The sequence below is a fragment of the Callospermophilus lateralis genome, chromosome 7 (assembly GCF_048772815.1).
Source record: "Callospermophilus lateralis isolate mCalLat2 chromosome 7, mCalLat2.hap1, whole genome shotgun sequence".
Lineage (NCBI taxonomy): Eukaryota > Metazoa > Chordata > Mammalia > Rodentia > Sciuridae > Callospermophilus > Callospermophilus lateralis.
This window is the reverse complement of record NC_135311.1, coordinates 126,366,315-126,378,285: the sequence shown is the minus strand read 5'-3', so window position 1 is coordinate 126,378,285 and position 11,971 is coordinate 126,366,315. Positions and strand designations below refer to the sequence as shown.

At 51.2% G+C, this 11,971-nt stretch overlaps 2 pseudogenes; both read right to left on the bottom strand.

The window, feature by feature from the left end:
• LOC143405358 (small nucleolar RNA SNORA51) lies at positions 1–124 on the bottom strand (annotated as a pseudogene).
• Positions 125–5,829: 5,705 nt separating this feature from the next.
• On the bottom strand, positions 5,830–6,411 carry LOC143404526 (MARCKS-related protein pseudogene; annotated as a pseudogene).
• Positions 6,412–11,971: the final 5,560 nt, after the last annotated feature.

Below are 11,971 nucleotides of genomic sequence, written 5' to 3'. Positions count from 1 at the left end.
CCATATCTCCCCATTCACAATAGAGATGAGACTCCGGGTAGGTGCACTTGGGGTAGGCTTCCTCTGCCTCCTCTGTCTACACAGTCGGTGGAGGAACACAGCCTGCGGCCAGCACCAGGAAGCCCTAATCCTGATTCTTTAAATACACGGATCTTTGTAGAAAATGAGAGAAATGTTTGTTTTAATGGGGTTGCATCTGCTCCGGGGAGCCAAATTGTACTGCCACCTGGTGGCAGCATACCAAAGTCACAGGTTTGTTTTCGGTTGGGATGAACAAAACTTTGCAAACAAGATTTTTGGACCCCACTGAAGATACCAAAGTCATTGCCCCCCATCTCCCCATCTCCCCACCCCTCTGATAAAACCCACTTGCTTAGCTGAAGCTCACAACTCCCAAGTTCTCAGCCTTCTATCTCGAGCCCCGCTTTCTCCAGGTGCCAGGAGACCAGCAGCCTGGCCACCTCCCTACTTCCTGCCCTTTGCCCTCTCGGGAGAGCCTCAGGCCCACTCAGGCCCCCAGCTCGACTGTGAGCTAGGCCCCGAGGGCAAGGTAGGACGGGCAGGGAGAGAACCTACCAGGGGTCAGGGTTAAGCACCCAGATTCTACCCCCTGACGACAGTGGGTTTGAATCCTGGTGGACACTTACTGGCTCTGGGTTTCCGGGCCTCTCTAAGGCCTCTGAGCCTCAGTTTCCCCACCTGAAGAGTGGGGTGGAATCTGGATTCAAAACGAGATTTCTTGTCTTTCCATACGTGTCTACCTACTGTTCTTTCCACAAGAGCTGGAATCAATGGGGACGGGGACACGGTGGGCAGGGGCCCCGGGGGTAGAGCGCCCAGCACCCGGCTGCAGCCCCGCTGCCTGGAGCTCCCTCATGTCTCCTGCCCAGCCTCTCGCCCTCCCCATCCCTCTGGCTCCCTCTTCCACACTTCCTCAGAACCTGTCCCCAAACCCCAGATGATCTTGTAACCCACTTAGCACAAGGGACAATGACTGAGCAGAGGTCCAGTCCACCCATGGGACATTGGCATCACAAGCCCCTGCCCAGGGTGGGTGACGTAAGTCCCTCAAAAGGGACCTAGAGGTAGTGTCCCAGGCTCAAGGGAAGGGGGCATCTTGCAGCTGGGTGTCCCCAACCTTGGCAACCACTAACGCTCTCGCTGTCTGGACCTTGCTGTGTGGCCTCGGACAAATCGCTCAGTCTCCCTGGGCCTTGGATTCCCCTCTCTGAGAGCTCTCCTGCCTAGGTAGCTCTGACGCCGAGGCTGCTGGCTGCTGAGGGCGTGGGCAGGGGTGGGCAGGGGCGGGCAGGGTGGCAGGTCCCCTCCCTGCCCCTGCCTCCTCAGGGAACCCGCCCCAGGGACGTGGACTCCAGGGGACCCGTGAGGCTCCCCACACTCCCGTGGGCAGCCGTAGTAAGCGCTGTATTAATTATTACCATCTCCCCCGGGGGAGCAGATTCAAAGTGAGGTCACCATGGAAACCCAGACGTGGCCATGGGACCACATTTTTAAAGTGCTGAACATGTTCCAGGCAAATTATATCTTGGCGGAAAAGAAAAGAATGAGGCCTCAATCCTCCTCCTTGGTGGCCTCAGGAAGAAAAGCCCAGGAGCCCCCGTGGGGCCTGGAACGTTTCTACAAAGAACGGGGTGGAAGATGGGAGCCCCTGCGCAAGGGACCAGAGCGGAGCTGGAAAGGACGGCGGGATACCCTGAGCAAGCTTGGATGGCTGGCCAGAGAATCCCAGGCCCCGGGTTCTAGTAGTAGCTCTGGTGTCAGCTTGCTCTGAAGTCCCAGGTTGGTGCCTTGCCCTCTCTGAGCCTCAAAAAAAAAAAAAAAAAAAAAAAAAGCCTCCCAGCAGTATTTCTTCAAGGACCAGAGAAATGAGTTACTGGGTGGTCAAACTCACATACGGTGGTGGGGATAAGCGGAAAAGTGGAAGGCCAGCAGGTTTTGTTCCTCAGGCCTCCAAGGCAGAGAGACCGCGATTCAAATCCTACTTCTGCTACCCAGAAGCTGTGTCACCTTGGGCCAGTGACTTCACCCCTCTGAGCAATGACTTCCTTACCCCTAAGAGGCAGCTCAGCCAGGTGTGGCACAGGCCTGGAACAACCTAGGAGGCTGAGACAGAGGATCATGCGTTCAAGGCCAGCCTCAGCAACTTAGCTAAGCCCTGAGAAGCTTAGCGAGACCCAGTCTCAAAATAAACAGTGAGGGGGCTGGGGCCGCGGCTCAGGAGAGCGCTCGCCTGGCCTGTGCGAGGCCCTGGGCTCGCTCCTCAGCACCACTAAAAATCAACAAATAAAATAAAGCCAGTCTGTCCATCTACAGCAAAACATATTTTTTCTTTTAAATGAAAAGGGCCGGGGATGTGGCCCAGTGGTAAAGGGCCCGGCTCACAGCCCCAGCTCCAAAAAAAAAAGAAAACAGGGCTCACAGTGGCACCACCGGGGTGTTTGGGGACATTTACTTATCTCTCAGTGCTGGGGTCTGAGGCTGCCCTCCCGCTGGGACCGTGAGCATGGACACACACCCCGCTGTGGGTTCCAACAAGGTGACCCCAGAGGGGCTCCGCACGGTGCCCTGCACACAGTGGTGTTAGTGTCACCATCACCGTGCCCATTAGCAGGGACCCCACGCACCGGGCTCTAAACGCCATCCACCCCCACGTCCTTGCCGGTCCCTCCTGAGCGACTGGGCCACGGCTCATCCTCTTTTAAGGATGTGGAAACTGAAGGGAGCAGCTGCAGAGGCTCAGGAGGTACAGGGTGCGGAAAGTGCACCTCCTCAGAACCCACCCTGGCCATCATCCACCTCCTGAGGAGGACACAAGGCGCGGGCTGGGGCCCAGAGCAAGTGTTGTGGCCCAGTGAACAGTGCTCACTAGAGAGCAGGTACCCAGGGCCAGGTATGATGGCACGTGCCTTAATCCCAGCCCCCTGGGAGGCTGAGGCAGGAGGCTTGCAAGTTGGAGGCCAGCCTCAGCAACTTGAAAGACCCTGTCTCAAAAAATAAAAGGGGCTGGGAAGGTAGCTCAGTGGCAGGGAGCTTGGCTAGCATGTGTGAGGCCCTGGTGGTAATCCCCAAGTATCACAAAAAAGAAATAAATAAAAAGTAAAAATAGCACGTGCCCATCAGCCTCTGTTTCACCGCTGGCCCCTTTCTTCTGGGACTCAGGTGAGCTCAGGACATCCACGGCTCAGGTGGTGACGGACATGAGAAGCAGAAAGCTCAGGGCAGGGGCTGCTTCTCAGGCCGCTGCCCAAAGGGGTCACTCTGGCCTTGCCAAATGATCTGGTGGCCCTAGGGCGCTGGCTGCGGTCACACTGTGGGGACCCAGACCTCTAGGAGCTTCCCCTGAACTCAGCCAACCCTCCCTGCTCTCAGGCCTTCCTTATTTCCGGCCCGTCCCTTCCTGCTGGGTCAGCCACCTCATCCCATGCTACCCGCAGTCAGCCCCAGGCAGGACTGGCTTTCCCGGGACAGAATGAGGTCAGACCTGCCGGGTGATGGATGGACTTAATAACCAGCCTTCCCTACCACCAGCCCATTTGTCCTTCATTGTCCCAGGTCCATGAGGAGCCAGAGTCATCCCCACCAGTGGGAAGAGCAGGAGAGGGGTGGAGGCCACCATCCTAGCCATCTCAGGGCTCTGGCGGACCCTGGAGCAGCCCAGATGAAGACCTGGACCAGGGACAGCCAGGCTGTGATCTCCCGCCTCAGTCGCCCCGCGAGCTGCCTCTGAGCCTCGTCTCTGTGTGTGCACTGGAGGGGACGATGGCTGCTGGTGCCTCCGGGGTCACTGTAGGGACTGAGCAGCAGCAGACGCGACCTCACTCAATCTTGGCTGCTTTTGCCTGGATTCCACCCCCACCTCCCCAGGGTGAGGAGAGAGCAAACAGTTCCCTGGGGCGGCCATCGAGGTGGGGAGGTGAGGCAGGGCCCAAGGAAGCCATTTCTGGGTGTGCTGGTCACGGGGTACAGTGAGACCGCTGGCCTCATCCCACCAGAGACCCCAGGCCGAGGGTGGAAGGGGTCTTAGATTTGTCTTCACGCAGGCTGTGAAGGTTGGGCCTTGGATCCTGCAACCTCCATCTTCTTCCCGCCCTTCCAACCTTCTCTGTGGGGCTGAGCCTGGCCCACAGAGGGTCCCAGTGGCTCAGAGCAGGAGTCCGTCCTGTGCCCTGGAACCTCCCCACAAGGCTCCCGTCCATGCTCACGTCAGGGGAGGGGCTCTTACAGCCCATTTTACAGATCAGGAATCTGAGGCTCAGAGAGGCGAGGTTCACTGGCTAAGGCTACACAGCTCAGAGAGGCAGATAAAGACTAGAAACAACTCCAGGATCTTTGATTTTGTTCCCAGATAGGCAGGACTTATTGTCGTGTGGGGTGCAACAAGTAGCGTACCAAAACGATGTTCAATAAGGGGAGAAAGAAGCCTGACTTATTCATTTGCCAGTTACCATGGTATAAATACTCCCTGGCCAATTTTAAGCTGCCACAGCGATGTCACTGAGCACAGAGTTGGGAAAAAATGGTCGGTTCCCGTGAGCTGGTATGAAGCATGACTCATACCAGAGCTCCAGAGCATGAAGGGCTGGGACACTTTTTATCTCAACTCCTACCTAGCCACATGGCCCACAGCGCCAATCAGAATGAATTTTCTCTCTAGGGTAAATTTCTCTATATGTTAGTCAGTTTTGTGTCACTGTGACAATAAATACCTGAGATAAACAACTTCAAAAAGAGGAAAGGTTTAGCTTGGCTCAAAGTTCCAGTCCATAGTCCCTTGGCCCTGTCGCTTTGGGCCTGTGGTGAGGCAGAGCTTTGTGGTGGGGGGAGTGCGTGCAGCCAGGAAGCAGAGAGAGGAGGAAGCCAAAGTCCCAATGCCCCCTTCAAGGGCACACTTCTCAATGAGCCAACCGCCTTCAACCAGGCTCCATCTCCTAAAGCTTCCAGTACCTCCCAACAGCACCACACACAGGTGACCAAGCCTTCAACACCTGGGCCTTTGGGGACAGTTTAAGACCCAAAACATCATGGTATCACACCAGTTCCGGCTAACTCACCTTTTTTTTTTTTTTTTTTAAGGGATGATATTTATTCCTTTTCCAAATGTTACAGTAAAACCAGGTGGAAGAGAATAGTTTTAGCAATTAGGAAAAAAAAAAAATAGTACAAATCTGGAGTTTGGCCATTAAAAGTCATTTACAACAGTGGGAGGAAAAAAGACAACCAGAAGCTGTTCACCTTGCAGACCTCCCTCCCCCAGAGCCCGACACCTGCTTACCGCGTCAAAGAAGAGACACGGTGGATCCACAAGCTGGAGGTTTGAACTTGAGCAAGAATTTATAAAAACCTAGACAGGCGCAGTGTCCTCCCCAGCCCAGGTGCCACTAGGCACAGCACAAGAGACTAAGAACCCAACAGGGGAAGGCTGGACCCTCGGGTTTGGGAGTACAAGCACCCCACTTCTGGCTCAGGGATTGGGGAGTGGGATAAACAAAACCTACTTGGAAAAGAACTGGGAGAGAAAACCAGCAATTGCCTTCTGCGGGGCTGGGGACAGGGAAGGAGGTGGGGTCAGGGACAGGAGCATTTCACATCACCCACCTAACTTGGGAAATCCTCAGGGACCGTCTTCACTGGCCTTAAGAGAAAAACCAGATGGCGGATGGGAGAACCCACAGGAGGGAGAGGAGAAAGGGGACGTGGCTGGGAGGGGGCAAAAAGCCCCTTCCTTCCTGGGCACCAGGTCCAGGCAGTGACCTCACAAGGACAGCACAGTTTTTGCAGCTTAGAGATCACCCACCTGTCCCCACCCAGCTACCCATTCTGCTCAACGCTGGCTGATGCAGGGCCACTTTCTGACCCCAAGGGAGTGGACGGCTCTGCAGCCTGGGGCCCTGCCCCTCTCCTGTGTCTCCTCCCTTGGAGGCAGCACTGGCCTCTGCCCCTTTGGCCTGGGGCTCCTGGCTCTGGGGGGTGGCAGCAGCCTTCCCTTCCTGGGCAGTGCCCTCCTGGCTGCAGGCACCGATCTCCCCCTGCTCCTGCTCTTCCTCTGGGGGAGGAGGCAGAGAATCCCCCCCACCTCCTTCCGATTTCTCTTGAAGGACAGGCCACTCAATTTAAAAGGCTTCTTGAGAGAGAATTTCTTCTTCTTAGGGGTCTCCTTGGGAGCGGTCTCCCCTTGGCCTCAGCGCCCTGGCCAGGGGGTGCTGGCTCGATGGCATCCCCAGTGCCCCCCGCTGCCTCATCTGTTCCGTTCAGGGCGGGGGTGGGGGGCGACTCCCCTTCCCCCTGGGGGATACGTGGCCATTCTCCTGTTCCCTGGCCTTCGCGGGGAAGCGCCTGCTGCCTACTCGGGGTCACGTCTCCCCAGGGAGCCTTGGAGCTCTTGCTGCCCATAATGGGGGGGTCTGATGGGGGGCGCTCCAGGCTCGCACCACAGGGGATAGTCTGTCTCGAGGTGGCCCGGTGGGCGGAGGGGTGGAGTTGGCGCCTGAGGGGGAGGGGGGGGCAACCTTCTCGCTCTGCGCCTCACTCACCTTTCAGAGCCTGTTCTGGTCCCACCTCCTCCAGATGTATTTGTCAGGATAAGTACCTGTAGCTGCTGTAACAAACAACCCACAATCTTAGTGACTTAGTCTAAGCATATTGGTCACATGTCCTGTACATCCGGGCAGCCAGGGGACCAGGTTCATTCTACCATTAACACTGTATTTCCAAGTTCCCTCAGAACTTGGTGAAGCCAATGCTCACCACTTGGACCTGTTTCAGCACCTCTCCCAGCTGCAAGGGGGCCAGGAAGTGGGGTTGAGATGGAACAGCAATTTTCTTCCAAGGGGAAAAATGAAACAAAAATGAACAAAAAAATAGCTTTGGCTCCTACTTCTCCACCTTCCACAATCTAACCCAACTTCTTTCTCTTCTAGATTCTCCCTGAACATTCTTCTTTCTCTTCTAGATTCTTCCAGAACATGCTACCCAGAGACTATCGTCTTTGATGCTTGATTCAGACTCACCACCGTGCTTCCAGGATGGGCCTCTTGAGCCTCCATAATCTCACAGAGGCTCAGGGCAGGGCTGCTTATCTCAGGCTGAGGATTCAGGGTTCCTGGGTCGGACTTGCAGGTCTGAGACAGGTCAGGAATGGCCATTTGTAACCAGGTTGTTAGGTAGTTCAGCTGCCCAGGTCACTCTGGGAAGCACAGAGAGGGTCCAAGTGTCCCATTCCATGGTTGTGGACACTGAGGCCCAGGGAGGGGAAGGATTCGCCCTGAGCCGTGCAGTAAGTCAAAGCTGCACTTGGAACTGGAACACAGGAGTCTGGCTTTTCATCCTGGGCTCTGTCATGCCACTGGTGTGTCTCATCTAGAAGACCTGGTGGCACACTCCAGGGATTGTGGAGTCAGTCACAGATGACTAAGATGACCTCAGGGACCAAAAGGTGTGGGCAGCCTTGGGTTCAAACTGCACCTCTTCCACCAAACTGGTGTAGGGACTTGAGAAAATGTTACTTTCTCTGAGTCTCAGTTTCCTCTTCTGGACAATGGGGATGGCCGCAATACCTACCCCTTAGAGACTCTAGGAGGATAAAACACAAGACAAATGCTGAGAGGGTACCTGGCAAATCCTCAATATCATGGGATCGGCTGGTCTGCCGAGCTGAGCGGTTGTTCTCAAGTGCATGAGAGGCACCCGGAAGCAACCTCACGAATGAGACTTCTGAAGGAAGAGTGGGCAAAGCTCCGGCCACCACGTGGACAGACTTCATGAAAATCAGCTCCCTAAATGTTCATGCTGATCCCTTGGAAACAAGCTGCACAGCTTGATCTCAGTTTTTCTCCAACTTGGCACAGAGTGGATTGTTTTAAAAATACTCCCAGGCTGTGTCTGTATGTGCCAGCCCAGACATGCTCCCCATAACCAGGGCTGTGTGGGCCCCTGGGCTGACGGGGAGGACCAAGCTCTGCTGCAGTAACAAGCAGCCCCACCTCTCAGAGGCTCTTGAGTCTCTTTCTCAGTCTCTCTCCATGCCCACTGTGGGCCTCTGCTCAGGTGAGGCACGCAGGCACACAGGTGAAGGAGAGGCCACCAACTCAAATGTTGCTGTCCTCTGTGGTGGAGGGGAGCAGGCTGTGGAGGGCCTCACTCTGGCAGTTCAATGCCCCCCACCCCCAGAAAGGGAGTCTCATCCTGGTGGCATCCCCATGCAGACTCCATGGCAGAGAGGCAAATCCTGCGGCAGAAAGGAGATTTGAGCAGGACCTACCTCATCAGATGGGTGTGAAGGGGAACAGATCCGAAGCTGGGGGATGCTTGGAACAATGCCTGGAATGGAAAAGCACTCAGTCGACGAGGGGGTCGTATACCTCAAAGTGAAATCTGCCTAAGTGTCCATCACCTGAAGGGTGGGCGGAAATGTGGTCTCTCCACACAATGGAGTATTATTTAGCCATAAAAAGGAACGAAACACCCAGACACTTGCAAGCAGGCCAAGTGAAAGAGCCAGTCACCGCAGGCCTCACGTGTCGCCTTCAATTGATCTGAAATGTCCAGAACAGCAAGTCCACAGAGACGGAAGGTAGATGAGCGGTTGCCAGGGCTGGGAGGGAGGAAGGAGTTGGGAGTGACTGACAAAGAGCTCAGGGATTCCTTTTGGGGTGATGGGAATGTTCTGGAACTAGAAAGGGCAGATGGTTGGACTACATTAGGAATATACTAAAAGTCACTGAATTGTACACATCTTTTTTTTTTTTTTTTTTTTTAAGAGGAGGAAAAGTTTATTTGGGGGCTCATGGTTTCAGAGGTCTCAGTTCATAGACAGCAGGGTCCACTCCTTGGGTCTAGAGGTCAGGCAGGACAACATGGCGGTAGAGATGGCAGAGGGAAGCAGCTCACTGATAATCAGAAAGCAGAGAAAGTGACTCCACTTGCCAGTCACAGAATATATACCCCAAAGTCCCGAGGCCAAGGACCCACCTCCTCCATCCACACCCTACCTGCCTGCGGTCACCACTCCATCCCATCAGGGAATTGATTCACGGGTTGGGTTAAGGCTCTCAAAACCCAGTCATTCGTCCTCTCACACGTGAGCTGGGGACACATCACATCTGAACCATAGCAGCCCCTGAGCCCTAGAGCCTGATGACATTCTTCAGGGTACTGAGTCCCAGGCTGCTCACCATGCCAGGTCTGTCACTGCGCATGGGAGCACAGGACAGGCCCCTGCTTCTGATCCTCCTCCCCCTCTGCCTCCTGGTCTCATGTGCTGCCTTCCTGCACAGACAGTATGACATGAGGAGCAACGCGCTCCTCCTACAAGGCTGGGTTACAGACCGTCTCCTGGTCTCCTGGCCTCCCCATACCCGAATACTAATAAAGGCTACATTGCAAAGCAGTGCCTCAGACACGGGATTGAGGCTCTGAGCCAGCTCCCGAAGTGGTCAGCTTTGCCCTGAGTGATGTACACCGGTGAGCGACCAAGGCGGGGACACCTGTGCTGCATCAGGAGGATCACACTGAAGTTTGTGCCAGGCGAATTAGATCTTTTTTTTTTTTCTTTTTCTTTTTGGTACCAGGGATTGAATTCAGGGGCACTCGACCATTGAGCCACATCCCAGCCCTATTTTGTATTTTATTTAGAGACAGGGTCTCCCTGAGTTGCTTAGCACCTGGATGTGGCTGAGGCTGCCTTTGAACTTGTGATCCTCCTGCCTCAAGTGGCTGAATTAAATCTTTTTTTTTTTAAATCACTTTTAACCACTTTATTAAGGAAAAAATTAAAATTATCAAATTAGTATTTTTGAATGTACAGTTCTATGTGTTTTGACAATGGTCTATGGCTGTTTAACAATCATCACAGTCAAGTTACAGTTTCCCAAAACCCCCAGAGCTCTCCCCTGACCTCTGCACTGCAGAAACTCCTACTTTCTGTCACTGAACTTTCACCCCCTCTAGAACTTCATGTCAATCAATTAGTATGTTGTCTTCCGTATCTGGTTCCCTCCTCTACTTCGCATAATTGTTCAGAGATTGTAATTCAGATTCATTTCAAAAGACCATCACTGCCTACATTGAATTATCCAGGCATCCTTTGTAGGAAATCAATTGATCATATCTCCGTGAGTCTATTTCTGCACTTTCTATTCTGGCCCATTGATCTGTGCGTCTATTCTTATATGCTATTCAGAACATGTTCTGAAAACACACTCCGTCAGTCCTGGGAGCATTTATAAATTCCTCAATTTTGTTTGTTGTTTGGATTTTTTCAATATTTCAGGTGTTTTGCATTTATGTATACATTTTAAAATTAGCTTTCAAATTTATAGGCAATCCCACTGAGGTTTTCAGGGGGGAATTACATCCTCACAATATTGTACTTTCTGGTGCATGAAGATGGTGACTTTTCCATTTCTTTAGGTCTTCAGTTTCTCTCAGCAATATTTTGTGATTGTTAGTGTGCAGATATTGCACATTTTCTGTTAAACATATCCTAAAATGTTTTTTATGCTATGCTAAGTAGTAGTATTTAAAAAAAAAATCACCATAGCTTTATTGAGATAAAATTGAAGTACAATAAAATGCACATATATGAAATATGCAATTTGGTCAGTTTTGACATGTATGTAACCAATACAATCAATATAAAAAAGCATTTCCATTCCTTTTTTCATGATTTTTTTGCATGATTTATTATGTATATTATTATATATATTAGAAATCAATCACCTTAAGGGCTGGGGATATAGCTCAGTTGGTAGAGCGCTTATCTCACATGCACAAGGCCCTGGGTTCAATCCCCAATACCCCCCCCACACACACACACAAAAAAAAAAAATCAATCACCTTAAAATATATAGAGACCCACCCCCACATGTCAACTATTTCAAAATTAGATGGCACACTTATAAATATCTCAGAGGTCAAGAAAGAAAGCACAAAAAAGAGTAAAGAAAAAGTACTTTGGACTAAGTGATAATAAAAGCTTAAAATATCATGATCTCTGAGATTAAACAGTATTCAGGTGAACATTTATAATTTAAAGTCCTTGTATCAGAAAGAAGCTAAAATAACAATCAAATTATTTTCAAACTATGTAGTAGGAAGGAAAAAAGAAGAGTAGGAGCAGAAATGTATGAAATAGAGAAGAACCAATGCAGCTAGAATCTGATAAAAATAAGCAAATCTAATCAAGAAAAAAGCAAGAATTCAAAAATTAATATCAATGGAAAGGAAGCTGTCAAAATAACCCTACAGATGCTAAAAATATATTAGAGGATATTACAAAAATTGTTTGCCAACGTACGTGATAGCTTACATAACATGGTCCATATTAGAGAAGGAGCCGTGTGCTGCTGAGAAGAAAGTGTATTCACTATTGACAGATGAAGTATTCCATATACGTCTGTTAAGTCTAATTATCAATTGTGTTTTTTACTTCTATAGCTTCTTTACTTAGTTTTCATTCGGAGGATCTATCCAGTGGTGACAGAGGCCTGTGAAAGTTACTCAGTATCATTGTGCTGTGGTCTCTTTGATTCTTGAAATTGAGAAGGTTTTGTTTGATGTTCGCAGATGCTCCATTGTTTGGGGCATAAGTGTTTAAGATTGTTAAGTCTTGTTGTCTCCTAAGCAGTAGGAAGTGGCCTTCTTGGTCCCTTCTGATTAACTTTGGCTTACAGTGTCCTTTATCTGATAAAAGGACAGAAACCCCTGCTTGTTGACACAGGCTATGTGAGTGATATGTTTTTTCCATCCTTTTACCTTCAATCTGGAAGCCTTTGCCTATGAGGTGAGTCTCTGGGCGACAGCGTATTGTTGGGTCTTGTTTTTTGACCTAACCTACCAGCCTGGTTTTTTGATTGATGAGTTCAGGCCGTTAATGTTCAAAGTTATTATTGAGATATGATTGTATTACTGGGCATTTGGGTTTATTTCTAGTTTGTTGTTTTTTTTTTTTAAG